Below are 14,722 nucleotides of genomic sequence, written 5' to 3' on the forward strand. Positions count from 1 at the left end.
AACAAACATAAAGAATGAAAGCAATGCGAGTATAAGTGGCTGGGGAATGGCTGGGAGAAGGAGGGAGGTGAGAAGACAGGAAAAAATCAGTAGGATAGAAGTTGTGGAAGCAATGAAGAAAGTCAAAATTGGGAAAGCCCTAGGAATTGATGGGGTGTGTGGTGAAATGCTGAAGCATGGGGGAGAGACAGTAGTAGAATGGATATGGAAGATGTGCAGATTGGCCTGGGAGGAAGGTAGAGTCCCGGAGGATTGGAAGTCAGGCATAATTTTTCCCTTGTACAAAGGGAAAGGGGAAAAAGAAGTGTGTGGTAATCATAGGGGCATTTGTCTTCTTAGTGTAATAGGAAAAGTATACGGTAGGATACTTATTGACAGAGTTAGGGAAATAACAGAGGAATTAGTTGGAGAAGAACAGAGAGTGTTTAGGAAGGGAAGAGGTTGTGTAGATCAGATATTCATTCTTAGATCTTTAGTGGAAAAGTTTCTAGAGAAGGGAAAGAAGTTGTATGCGGCTTTCATGGATTTAAAGAAAGCATATGACAGGGTGGATAGACAAGGATTGTGGAAAGTATTAAGAATATATGGAGTAAATGGGAAGTTGTTGAATGCTGTGAAGAGTAGGTATGAGGGTGCTAAGGTTGCAGTGTGTGTGGGTAGTGAACTGAGTGAGTTTTTCTATTTGAAGGTTGGGTTGAAACAGGGATGTGTCATGTCTCCATGGCTGTTCAATCTGTATGTGGATTGGGTTATAAAAGAGATCCAAGGTAGGGCAGTGGATGTTGAAGTGGCCCTAATGAGAGAAGGCAGTGTTTGGAAACTCCCTGTACTGTTGTTTGCAGATGACACAGTGTTGTTAAGTGAAGACGAAGGTGAGCTGCAAAGCTTGGTGGATGGGCAGTGGATGTTGAAGTGGCCCTAATGAGGGAGGGCAGTGTTTGGAAACTCCCTGTACTGTTGTTTGTAGATGATACAGTGTTGTTAAGTGAAGACGAAGGGGAGCTGCAAGGCTTGGTGGATGAGTTTGGGAGAGTGTGTAAGAAACGGATTCTAAAGGTGAATGTAGGGAAGAGTAAAGTTATGGTCTTCGAGAGGGGTGAAGGCAGTGAATGTACAGTGAGGTTGGATGAAGAGGAAATGGAAAATGTGAGTACGTTTAAGTACTTGGGTAGTATGATGAGTAAGGATGGTAGTTTGGAAGGTGAAATGCTTGAAAGTGTACAACAAGGAAGAAAGGTTGCTGGTTCCTAGAAGGCAGTGATAAGAAACGGAAGTGAGCATGGAAGTGAAAAAGTTACATGACAGTATTGTGATACCAACTCTAACGTATGGAAGTGAAGCTTGGACGTTGTTGGAGGGACACAAGTCAAGAGTGAGATCAGTGGAAATGAGTTATTTGAGAGGAGCCTGTGAAGACTCATGGAGAGACAGACTGACAAATGAGGATGTGAAGGAGAGTTGTGGTGTGGATGTGGATCTGCTAGGAAGCGTTAGGAGAAACACACTGAGGTAGTTTGGCCATGTGGAGAGGATGGAGAGTGAGAGACTGACGAGGAATGTATGTTAGTGAGGTGGAGGGGGAGAGAGGGAGAGGAAGGCCAAGGATGAGATGGAGGGATGGAGTGGAGAGATATATGAGAGAGAGGTGTGTGAATTGGGAGCAGGACAGTGAAATGGCGGGGGACAGGGTGACGTGGAGGCGATTTGTTTGCGACCACCCCGTATAAGGGATTGAGGAGTCTTGCAATAGATAGATAAATAGATTTTATCTTGAAAATACGAGAGGGAAAGAAGAAAGGATGGAACGAAGAGAATAGGAGAACATTAATACCAGAAATGGGAGTTAGGAGACGGCGCCAGCGAATAAAGACGAAACTGATAAAACATTTGAGATGTAACATAAGACGGAGAAAGAATGAAAGAAAGACAAACAGGAAGAAGAGAAGAGGGGATGGGAGGATGATGTATGGAACAACCAAAGAAAAGTACTGGAACAGAAAGAGGAAGGAGAGGGGGTGGTGATGATGTGAGAATAAGAGAGGAAAAACAAAGAAACAAAGAAGAAACTGATGGAAAGAGGAAATGATAGTGATTTTGATATGAGGATTGAAAGAGAGAGAGAGAGAGAGAGAGAGAGAGAGAGAGAGAGAGAGAGAGAGAGAGAGAGAGAGAAAGAGTGAATGAGCAGAGCAGAATGGAAATGGATTTTTTAAAAGTCAAGATTATTACAATAGATATGTCAGATAAAAGTACACGTGATCCATGAAGATAAAAACTCATGAACAGTACATTTCAGTACAAGTTAGTCCATGAAAGAGGAAGCAGAAATATATAGACAAGCGATGAAGCACAGGTGAAATACAACACATATGAAATACAATGAAAGATGCTGCGAAAAAAAAACTGAACAGCTTATAGAGTCCATTGTGGTTGGGGGAAGGGAAGAGAAAAGGAGGAGACTCATTTTTTTGAAGCTTTCTTTTTCAGACAACCCAGTGAACAAAGGCTCTATAATTGGGAGAAAAGAAAGCCACACCTCAGGGGAAGGGAAGGAAAAAGCAGTGGGAGGAGGGAGAGAGGGTAGGAAAAAAGAGGGAGTGGTGGGGAGGGGAGGAGGAAAATATATTAAGTCAAGAAAGAAAAGGAGGAGGATGTTGAGAGAGAGGGTGAAGAAGAAGAAGGGGAAGGAGGAAGAGAGGAGAGAAAGAGGAAGGAGCGAGGATGGAGAGATGGAAATATAAGAGGTAGCATGGAGGCGGAAGGAGGATAGAGGAGTTAAGAGAAGGAGAAAAAAAAGAGAGGCAAGAGAAAAAGGAACGAGAGGAAAGAAGGAGATATAAAGGAGGATGAGGGGCCGGTAGGGAAGGACGGGAAGGGAAAGAAGGAAAAAATGAGTGAAAAAAAAAAAGAGAGAGAGAGATACTGAGAAGCGGTAGAAGGTGATAGTCAGAAGAGTAACAGGAAGAGGCAGAAAGTGGCAGGAAGAAGACAGAAACAAGGAAAAAATTATGGAACCGAGAGGAGTAACAGGTGATACATAAAAGGGAAGAACGACAATATTAAAGGGAGAGGGAGGAGAAGTTGAAAAAAATAAAGGGGGGGAGGGATGAGGGTCGAGCACGGTTTGGGGAAAGAAAAAGACAGGGTATTTCTGTTTTCGTTTCATCTTTATTCCTTTCATTTTTTCTTTTCTTTCATTTGCTTCTTCACGCCAGAGAGTGGAAGTTGTGTGACGTAAGGGAAGCGAAAGGTAAAACTTCAGAGAACAGAAGGGAGAAGTACAATAGACGGGGAGGATTGAGGAAGAGAAAATAAAACAAATAGGGAGGAGAAGAGGAAAAGATGAGGACTGAAGAAAGAGAAAGAGGACGAGGTTGAGATGTAGGAGGAAGACGAATGGAAGAGACAATGTGGAGATGATAGAACCTGAGAAGAGGAGGAGGAAAAGAAGGAGAGATAAAGAAACGGAGCCAAAAAGCAGGGGAAGAACGGAAATGACGAGAGACCCGAAGAAAAGGATACTGAGGTAGAGACTAGATGAATAAAAACAGCCTGGAGAGTTCATTGTTATCAGGAAAGTGGAAGAAAAACGGAGGATGACTTCATTTATCTTTTAATTATATTTAGAGAACTGGGACAACGCGATGAAAATGTTGCTAAAAACACAACTATTGGCAAAGGGAAGGGGTAAGAGAAATATGGAGAAGAACAAACAGAGAGAGAGAGAGAGAGAGAGAGAGAGAGAGAGCAAATGAAAAGGAAGAAACGTGATGGAAGGGACAAATGAAGGAAGCGAGAGAGAGAGAGAGAGAGAGAGAGAGAGAGAGAGAGAGAGACTTATTATATTGGCTGGATTGACCTACACGAAAAAGAGGAGCTCTTAGCAAAAACTTACTCTTCTCCGATGTTGGGAGGATTAGGGAGGGAAGGAGGGACGAAGGAGGACTGGAAAAGAACTTCTCATATTCACGAATGTCAAAGTAGATCTTTTCCGGTTCTCTGAGACAAATTTACAGCTTCTCAGCAAATATAACCGTTAGGGTTTTCTTTCTATCACTTACATTTGAAACACCTTTTAGTATTTGAAAAGTAATAAAAAAATTTTTCTAACTATCATAGTTTTTCATTTACTGTCTTAACCGTATTGTATTGTGTTACTGATTTCTCTTTTTTGTCAGATGTATATAGACTGCAGTTAGATTTTAACATGTTGTCGGTATTTATAACATTATTATGTTGTTGAGTTCGGAAGCAGTTCGAAGAAAAAAACCTTTCCAATCAGTAATTTTATGGAGTAGTGTCTGTGGGAAAAATGGTCTGTTAGCAAAGGACACGATTATGTAACTTTCAATCTCCCCAGCAGTGAAGAAGTTTTTTATTGTTTTTCCAAGAACTCTTCTGTTTGAACATGTGTAGATTAATTCAGCTCATACAAAAAATCCCCCCGCCCGCACTCTCTCTAGAAAAAAATAAAATCCCTCTCCCACCTCTCTCTCTCTCTTTCTTTCTTCTTTAATATTCTGTTCTCTTCAGTTCATTCCTTTTCCTTTTTGTCCCCTTGCATACATTCAGTCACTTAAATTCCTCTCTTTCACCAGTTATCATTATTCTTTCGTCTCTTCTTTCCATACAGCTCCATTCCATCACTTTCACCCCTTCTCAGCATTACTATATATATATATATATATATATATATATATATATATATATATATATATATGTGTGTGTGTGTGTGTATTTTTTTTCCGGCCATACTTTCGTCTGACGCTAGATACCATTCCCCACTCATAATATGTTCTATTATCCTTTTCTCTTTATCCTTTAACTCACCACTAACTTCTACCTCTCTCCATTCTCTTTAGACTCCTTGACAACGCTTTCTTTTCTCCCCATTCCCTAACTTTCTTTCAACCTTTTCCTTCTCCACTGACTTTCACTTCCTCCATCCTGTCCTCCCCCACTTTCTTTGCTCCTCCCCACCTCACACTCCTTTTCCTCTTGCATGCTCCTCACCTGCCACACCATACACGTCCCCCACTCCCCCTCCCCGCCTCTCCCTCCCTCCCCATCACCAACTCCACTTCTTTACCCATCACTCTTTTTACGTATCCATACTCACTCTGTCTTCAATAACCCACTTTGATTCTCTTCCCGGCGCTCCTCCATGTGTTTCACCCGAGAGAGAGAGAGAGAGAGAGAGAGAGAGAGAGAGAGAGAGAGAGATGTTTGATAAGTGATACACTACCAAACACAGAAAGTGTGTGTGGGAGACAGTATGACAGTAAGGAAGAGAGAGTAAGGTAGAAACACTCAAGACATTGGGTGGTAATCTGACAAATGGTTTAATCTCCTTGATGGACAGACGCAAAGGCGGGAAGTGATTCTCACAGATCTTTCATCAAAGAACGTTTGCATATCATGTGGAAGGTAGAAGTCAGAGGAGGGTTTCTGTTAGGGGATTCAGAGGGGTGTAATTGAACATGTAATTAGTGCTCTCTCTCCCTCTCTCTCTCTCTCTCTCTCTCTCTCTCTCTCTGAGGATAGGTAGAACTGAAATTATGAGAGCACGTTAGTAAGGAAAGGTGTCAATGAAAGCCATTTGTATCCCTTCCAAATCGATAACAAAAGCAAAACAAGAAGAAACACTCAAAGAGCGCAACACCTGCGGCCACCAACTAGTCTGAGGGTAGAATGTTTGATTTTGCTCCGTGAGTTTGTTTTCAGACCAATTGCTCTCCAAACTGTATTACTTCACTCTGTGCCTGACCCTTAACCCTTCCACTACCTTTGGTGTAAATGGGATTGAAACTGAGTTGTTTTTGCCCACTGGTATTCCTCTTTGACCTTTCATTCTTAAAATAAACTTTATTAATTCTTGGCTTACCCTCGGCCTTTGCACCAAGTTTGATTTGAAGTGTAGGTTCGAAAATTTGACATCTCCCTCTGGTAATTACTTTATGCCTCCGCCAAGTTCATGTTTTACCCAGCGTTTGTTTCTTTGTTTGTTTGTCTGTCTGTCTGTTAGCAAAATTACTCAAAAGTTACGAGCTGATTATGATGAAATTTTGTGGAAGGGAGGTCCATGGGCCAAGGAAGAAATTATTAAATTTTGGGTGGGATCCGGATCCGGATCCGGGGTATCCCGCACAATATCTACAAAAGAACTCAATGAATTTAATATAATTTTGTGGAATGGTCGGCCATGGGCCAAGAAAGAATTGATTAAATTTGATCCGGATCCTATATCCACGGATCCGGATCCAGGATTACTCTAAATGTTATCAACGGATTTTGATGAAATTTCGTGGAAAGGTGGGCCATAGGCCAAAGAAGAAACGATGAAATTTTGAGGCGGATCTGCATCCACATCCCGAGTATCCTGCACAATGCCTCCAAAAGTCCTCAGTCAATTTCAGTAATATATTGTGGAAGGGTGGGTCGTGAACCAAGAAAGAATTGATTAAATTTGAGGGCGGATCTGAATCTGGATCCAGATCCTTTTTAATGGCAATGGCACTGGCGGAGTTATGCATTCTTTGAGCGAATTAGTTTTTTTTTTTTAATTATTATTATTAGTTTTATTCTGAAAGTCGAAACCCTTCATCCTTATGTTACCCTGAATCCTCCCTCAACGTTTGATTTAAATCGGACCAAAGCTCTTTAACCTGATTTTGCCATGTGTCCATGAACTTTGACCTATTGTTCTCGCAAGCAATCAGTGACACTTAATCCATTCCCCAGGTGTGGTTAAACGCTATAGAACTTTTTAAAAATAATTGTCAAACACACACACACACACACACACACACACACACACACACACACACACACACACACACACACACACACACACACACACACACACACATACCGGTCTCTGTGTTTGTTTGTTTTAAAATATCTTGCTTTTTGCGAGCTTTCGAGTAATAACGCCGTCTGAAGATAGCAAGAACAAAGCAAAACAGATATCACCATATTTTCTAGTTGTATGCTCAGGGACAAAATGATGTTCGCCATCTGTTCCACTGGGTCTGCTTTACATTTGGGAACAAGACTTAAAATACGAATAGAATCAACAACTGAAAGAGATATCAGGTATATTTGTAATTTAATGTTACTCCTTCCATACCATATTATGACCTATATTCACTTTATATCTATTCAGTTGACAAGCATACACAACTGGTTTGGTAACACGGCATAGTAAGCAGATGAACACTCTTATCTCGACAGATCTCGGGTTTGTTTCGATCTGTTCGACGAGGGAGCCCCTTGATAAAGATTCATGTCTGCACGACATTGTTACCAAGTGCGGCGAGCACCCTACCACCACGTTTCTGGGCTTGGTGTCCTCGTTTCATGTGTCAGCAACTGTACATTTTACACTGCTTGTAGAACAAGTCCACACAACTTAAAACACACATTGTGGAGAGCACGGCACAGCACATGCCACACTAAGATGCACACACATCATCATCTGTGTAGGGAACCTATGAGACAAACATAAGGGATTCTGCTTGCCTTCGGTCAACGGGTCTGCTGGACCCGGCAGGCTAGGGTTGAGCAGCAGCAACAACAACAACAACAACAACAAAAACAACATTCATTTTTTACAAAGTTCAGCTAACTTTCCAACGGTACCATTGACATACTCAATCTCCTAACTCATACCATCCATCCATCAATTGATCTACATGGAGAAACTCATGCAGTAGACCTTGATATTTCTAAAACTTTCGACAGAGTATGGCACCGATCCCTACTGTCCAAGCTCCCTTGCTATGGTCTAATGTCTTTTGTTCCTTTGATTTCCTCAAATCTTAGTGACAGCAAAATAAGAGTAAAAGTAGATGATGTATATTCCAATTTCCACTCAATTAATGCCGGCGTGCCGCAGGGATCAATTCTGGCGCCAACCCTATTCCTAGTTCATATTAATGATCTCTTATCTGTCACCCACAATCCCATCCACTCAAATGCAGATGACTCAACTCTACATAGTTCGTTCACACTCAGACTCCCATTTACAAAGTCTAATATCTCTACCTCTCAACTCAGTACAGCCATCTCCATAATTTCAAGACCTATCAACGATCAGTGAATGGAGACAAAACAACCATGTCTCATTTAATGCTAGTAAAACTAAATATATACAATTTACTAATAGACAGATATTGCCTGATTCGTACATTACCTTCATTGCCACTAACATTCCCATCTCCAAAAGTATTGAAATTCTCGGAGTCTCACTTAACAACGCCCTCAGCTGAACTTCTCATGTTAGATCACTTGCTAAAACCGCCTCAAAGAAACTTGGATTATTATACAGAGTCCGTAACTTCTTCACTGACGAGCAGATAGCTACATTTTATATGAGTCATGTGCGCTCTCAGCTTGAATATTGCTCATCCTTGTGGAATGGATTTGGAGAGGTTGCATTAAAACAACTAGACAAAAATCAGAACAAAGCTGTTAGAATTATTAACAACCCTGCCATTACAAATAAACTACCTCCCGTACAAGTAAGATGGAATGTTTCCTCCCTTGCATTATTTTACAGATATTTTTATGGCAAATGCTCAGACGAAGTTGCGTCCATGGTGCCACCTCTCCATGCCTTCCCTCGTGCTACACGAGCATCTGGTAGCGCTCATGACTGGAATGTCACTCAGCCATATTGCAGAACTTCTGCCTTTCAGAATTCTTTCATTCTTCGAAGTGCATCTTTCTGGAACTCGCTTCCTCGGAGTTGTTTCCCTCCAAACTTCAACCCACAGCTGTTCAAGTCTAACTGTTACAGATATTTTATGAACAGACGACACCAGTAATCTGGTGTATGGATTTTTTTTTTATTCATTTGTTTTTCCTTCTTCTGTTCTCTTATTTATAAAAAAAAAATAAATCAACATATTCCCCTTACTCTCCACTATAGCTCACCCCTCTCAGGATATATCTCTTCATTCCAAGCCTGTCACCCCAGGTAACATATATCTTCATCTCATCCAATACCATTGTTCATCATCTCCATTTCACTTCCCGCTTTCTAGAAATTCGTGAGGTAACTCCTCTTTCATGCCCCTTTCTCTGCTGTTTCTGTCCTTTCATCCCACTAATAAATCCAGTTTTCAAAATATCCATCCAGTATTGTCATTTGGCCTTGTTTTTCAGCTATTCATCTCTTGTATTCCTCTCACTTTCCCCTCTCCATCTTGCGCATTTTCACCCCTATCCCTTTATCCCTAGCCATCCCTCCCTTTAATAATGCACCAAATCGGCCTCTATCTCGCTGTTTCCTAATTTCCATCCGTTATCTCTCTCATTTTCCATTTGCATCTATCTTTCTCATTTCACAACTCACTCCATATCCCACATCTTTAACTTCTTAATGCTTTATCATTTTCATCACATATTTCTATCTCTTTATCCCTCCCACTCCCGTCTAGTACTAGTCTCCCCCGTCAGTCCTGTTTTTCCTTTCTCATCCCAAAATTTCCATCCCTAGCCATCCCTCACACGCATACAATTACTGTTTTATAAAAATGATGTCCGCAGCTCAAAGCAATAATATTCTATTCACTAACTAGTCAAAATATGACGAATCAAATATATACTTGAAAACTAAACTGTTACATCGCGGTATATGTAAGTAACCGTAATTTTAACAATTACGGTATTGCAATATTCGGTAAAACCTTGTTCTGATAATGACCTCCACAGCTCGAGACATTTATACGCCTCATAGATGTTAGTAAGTATTTCGGTATTGTAATATTCAATAAAACCTTGTTGTGAAAATGACCTTCGTAGACGTTTATACTCCTCATAAATATTAGTAGGTATATACAGAATGAAATATGCAAGTACAACACTGTTAAACTGAGGAATATGCAAGTAACAGTAATTAGAATATTAGCTTAATAATGCCTTTGTCTCATGTAGTTTTTATTTCATTAAACGCTTTAGGAGCAGTCTTCTTTCGATTTGTGGTAGGTTATATTTGATAAGTTATAAACGAATATCGAATATCGAACTGATTTCGGGTTGCTTTTTCCTTTCTCCTCAGTCACTCCGACCCAGTCTCTCCCACTTTCTCTGTTACCAGCTTCTTGTTTTCTTTCTTCCCTCTCTGTTACCAGCTTCTTGCTTTCTTTCTTCCCTCCCTCCCTTGCCTGCCATAGTGCCCTTCAGGGGGCCAGCTCCTCCCAACCACGTATATTTTCCCGACCCTGAGAAAATAAATGAGCGAGGCTGACATCTTTCCCCGCCCTCCTTCCAGAAAAGGGAAAGACTGGTCACAGAGGGGATTCATCTTGTCAAGCCAAAACTCTCATATTATGGTTACTCGCACATCGAAGTTTTTGGAAATAAGTTCATTTATTAAAAAGTTGTGGCTTCATGAATGAAGTTGCAAATGTCTCCCTTATAAACTTTTCCTCTCCCCTTACTTCAGCCTCCTACTTTGCTTCTTTCCTTACAGCAAATCCCTACATCATTCCTGTCACATTTTTTCCCTCTTTTATCCACCCCTGGGGAGGGCGCGAAAGAATACATCCCCACTATCCCTGCTTGTCGTAAGAGGCGTCTAAAAAGGGCGTTTTTGTCTCATTATTCCTCTCCTTACTGTCCTCTTCTGCTCTTCTGTCCTGCCTCTCTTGTTGATATTTTCCGTGTTTCTTCCTCCCTTTATTTTCCCTCTACTCCTATAGAGCCATACGACAATATTGTGTCTTGGTTCTACTTCTTTATTGTTTCTTCCTTCCGCTTTTATCCCTATAATAAATCTCTGCCTTTGCACAGCTTACTAAATTTTTCCTCTCTCACACTCCCTCTCTCGATACAGACCCCAGCTGTGCCCTGCCATTGCCCGTTGAAATACATCTTCTTGTCCTCTTCTGTCTTCATCAGTCACCAACACGTCCCGCACTAGTGTCCTTCCTGGAGACAAAAGAATACTCTTTCCACAGGTATCTCCATTTCTTTCTTCACGCATCTCATTTTTTTCTCACGCATCTCTTTCTTCACACACACACACACACACACACACACACACACACATTCTCTCTCTCTCTCTCTCTCTCTCTGCCTCGACTCGCACACACGATTTTCTGTCACTCCATCGCTCTCTCCACATTGTCTCATCCTTCTCTTATTTTTTTTTCTTTGTTCTAGTTTGCTTAAACATCCTAGCATCAAAGAACAATTGGTATTTTGGGTGGATGTGCTTAGATGAGCGTGCGTCCTTGTGTACCTGTGAGTGTATGTGCGAGTAAGTGAAGTTGTGAGTGTGAGTTTGAGGGTGTGTTTCGTGCATGTATCCGTGTGTGTGTGTGTGTGTGTGTGTGTGTGTGTGTGTGTGTGTGTGTGTGTGTGTGTGTGTGTGTGTGTGTGTGTGTGTGTGTGTGTGTGTGTGTGTGTGTGTGTGTGTGTGTGTGTGTATGCTCGTGCTTATGCATATTAAGTCATCAGTGGAGCCCAGCTCAATCACTGTTTGAAAAAATAAATGTGTTCAAAGGTTTTTTAATCCAGTTGATAATTATTTTGACGACCATAAGTAGGTCACTCATCAATCATTTTTACAGAGGCGGCCCACTGCATTGTTGGTGACGGAAGGAAACCAGTTGAGTTTCCCATAACACCTAATTCATTTGTTCTAATATTAATGTAATGTGAATAGATAACGTAAAGACAATCAACAACCATCAGTCCAATATGTGAAAATCACATGTAAAATTCACCTAAAGTTTTATAATAAGCCCCCTTTATTCGACGGTGTATTATAATCAGGCCACCATCAGACAGTTTTATTTGTCTTGAAGGGGATTTCTTTCAGTGAAGAGGTTAATGAAGGTAATGCACACCTCCCCTCCAATTTTACGTCTCTTTCCTAAGCCATAGAAACAGTTTGGCTTGAACACGAAAAAATAAAAAAGGTACAGGAGTTTTATAGATTGGTATATCTATCTATCTATCTATTGCCAGACGCCATAATCCCGTAAGGGGTGGCCATTTGACTTTGAGTTATTTGTTTTACGGGGACGGCCACTAACCCTCCGCCAACCCACTTGTTGAAACGTAAGGAGCATGTATGAATTGGTTACATGGTTACCACCCAGCGTTGTAAATGGTTTCTTGGCTTACAGGAAACCATTTGGTTTGTCACTCAATGTAAAGCCACCTGTAAAGGAAAGGAAAGCAATAAGATAGATGGAAGAAATAGGAAGAGAGGGCAGGTACTGAAAAAGAATGATAAAGACTAAGGAAGTAGGCAGCACTACATAAAGTGAGTGGATGATGGTCGCCCCCACCTACCACTAACCCCCACCTATTCAGTCGTCATATCGATAAACTCATGTGTCAAGGAAATCTGGGAAATATCACACCACACCCTCTGGTAAATACAATGTGAGTTTTATGGTGCTTAGTTAACAGTTTCAGACGCACTGCAACACTCTTTACACCCATGACACTAAAGCCCTTCCTCGCTGAGTCCTCCTGCTACATTTCTCTGTTAACACCAGCGTTCTGTCTCCTCTTTTACCTTCCCTCTATCCCCCACCAATTCCAATGCCATTTTATTTTTTCTCCTTTCCTGTCCTTCTCTACCATCTCAGTTTCATATCTTCACCCTTTCTTAATGACCCACACAGTTTGTTCTTTTAAGTAACAGTGCAATTGCTTGTCAAAGATATTCCAAAACTAGTGCGTGTCCTGCTGTTGCCAGTTCTTCACTTTAAATGCTGAACTGTTCCAAGAGATTAATACTGCTATATGATGACAGTGAAGATATACTATAGACAGGGTGTGCAGCAGTAGCAGTGATTTATTCTGTCAGTGAGGAACGGGAAACAAGGATCAAAATTAGGTCTACGATTGTGGAGAAAGAACCTTTTTATTTTATGGCTCTGATTAGCTATGCAATTGCCAGTCATCCCAATAACATAGATATTCCCCACAAACTATAGCCCAGCCACTCCGGTCTCAGAGCATTTCTCTCACAGCCCCAGTACATCCCAGCATTTCGTCCTCGAATATACCGTAGTCCACCAATTTCCATTGATCTCTCCCTCAGCGCCCAGGACATGTTGACTGCTTCTGTGCTGAGGAAGCACGGTTGACCTAAGCACTCACTTTGGTAACCCAGTGCCGGACCCACTACATTCAACAACAAGCAGTTTAATTGCTGACCACAACACACTTTCAACAAGACAAGTCACCTCTTCATGCCGTCTTGTTAATTTAATTCCTCTCTATCCACAGATAAGTTTATTCTGCTTAGGGTGAGGCTTGTCCAGCTGGACCGGTTACAGACAAGCTTCATTAATATCTTCACTAAGAGGTAGGTTCCCAAAGCTGAATAAAACAACCTGACCTTAGCTCGTGTAAAACGAAAAAGAAGTTTTCGGACTGAAGAGGTTAAAAATAAATGACGGTGCTGTACATGAGTTGATAATATTCCTTTAGCATTAAAGGCGGCTTCAACAGTCGCCGCTTTCTGTTAATGTGATAACCACCGAGACCTTCACTCTTGTTTCCATTAACCATTTTAGCAGTGATATTGGCGGACGCATGAATTACAATATGCACGTGAATAACTGTGTTATTACAACAACTTCATCCCCAGTGAAACTTGCCTTGTTGAGAGAATTTTCACTGATGCATATAAACTGACTATGAAAACCATACTAAATCCCGTATTTCCCAGCAGAATGTTTTGTAAAAAATCTTCTTTTAACTTGGAGCTATATTCTGCTGGTTTCCTGCCAGTGGGTTATAAGGGACTTAGGTGGCAGGTAGGAGGAAAGAAGATAATACCTTGGTATACAACATAAGAATAAGTAATGAAGGATGCGCTGCGAAGGAAGGAGGGATCGTTAGTGGGTAGTGACATATACCTGAATTTCAAGTAATCGAGCTAACTTCTCTCAGGATACGGTGTTGGGCAGCAGACAGAATGACAGACAGATAATGTAAAAAAGTATCTGTATAAACATACGTTTAGGCGTGCCCCTTTGATTTATCGTGCTGTTGTCTATCTATAAGCTGTAGCCAAACACGCTCATCGCGGATGAGCTGGCCAAGAAGAACTCGCCTCCTCGAGGGCGTGTTCTCCGCAAATCAAGCTGCCCTACCTCCATCTAACATCATTTTCACTCACATATTTTTCCACCCCATCCTTCACCTGATCCTCTATATACTTGTATGTGGAAACCATAAAGCAGAAATCAAGAGGCCTCGCTTTGAGCGAGTACTTGTTTTGATTCTGTAAATGAAGAAATTTTTTACTTTCCTATCAACTTTCTTTCCTTTATCTACTAGGTTTCAGCATTTGCCAACATTTTCAGTTCTTACCATTTAATTTTTGCGATCAAATTTTCTAAGCAATTTTTAAAATCCCACCATCTTGCCCTTATTCCCCACTCCAATCCACCTCTCTCACCATGTAAATCTTCATTCCTATCTTGTCACCCCGATAAAGATATCTCTTCATCTCATCCAGTACCACTACTGTGCTCTCCATTTCACTTCATTTTCCGCGTTCTAGTTATTACAAAGATAGTCTCTTTCCTCCCTCCTATTTAGCTGCTTCTAACTTTCCATTCCACTTGAAAAACCTCTTCACACGCCATCCAAACAATCATTTCATTAGGCCCATACCTCGTTTTTCGAAACTCGTTTGACATTCTTCCAACATTCTGTAAATCTCATCTTACTCCATTCTTCC

Source organism: Coenobita brevimanus, chromosome 23 (assembly GCF_032717465.1).
Source record: "Coenobita brevimanus isolate Jiangsu-jjx chromosome 23, ASM3271746v2, whole genome shotgun sequence".
NCBI lineage: Eukaryota > Metazoa > Arthropoda > Malacostraca > Decapoda > Coenobitidae > Coenobita > Coenobita brevimanus.